This window comes from Nothobranchius furzeri, unplaced genomic scaffold (assembly GCF_043380555.1).
Source record: "Nothobranchius furzeri strain GRZ-AD unplaced genomic scaffold, NfurGRZ-RIMD1 Scf153, whole genome shotgun sequence".
Taxonomy (NCBI): Eukaryota; Metazoa; Chordata; class Actinopteri; order Cyprinodontiformes; family Nothobranchiidae; genus Nothobranchius; species Nothobranchius furzeri.
Window position 1 is genome coordinate 14,606 of NW_027223169.1, and position 395 is coordinate 15,000.

Sequence of the window (395 nt, forward strand, 5' to 3'; positions counted from 1 at the left end):
CACAGCCTCCCTAGGCCGACACAAGTGCTCCACTTGGGCTATACTCTGACCCAAGTCCCGGGGCGAGAACCACAACTACTGGTCATCCTTTTGACCTCATGGTCATCCTTTAGATCTCCAGGGGGCCCGGCACAGCCTCCCTAGGCCGACACAAGTGCTCCACTTGGGCTATACTCTGACCCAAGTCCCGGGGCGAGAACCACAACTACTGGTCATCCTTTAGACCTCCAGGGGGCACGGCACACCCCCCGGTAGCCGACCAAAGTGCTCTACTCGGGCCAGACTCGGACCCACGACCCGGGGTGAGAACCACAACTACTGGTCATCCTTTAGACCTCCAGGGGGCCCGGCACAGCCTCCCTAGTCCGACACAAGTGCTCCACTTGGGCTATACT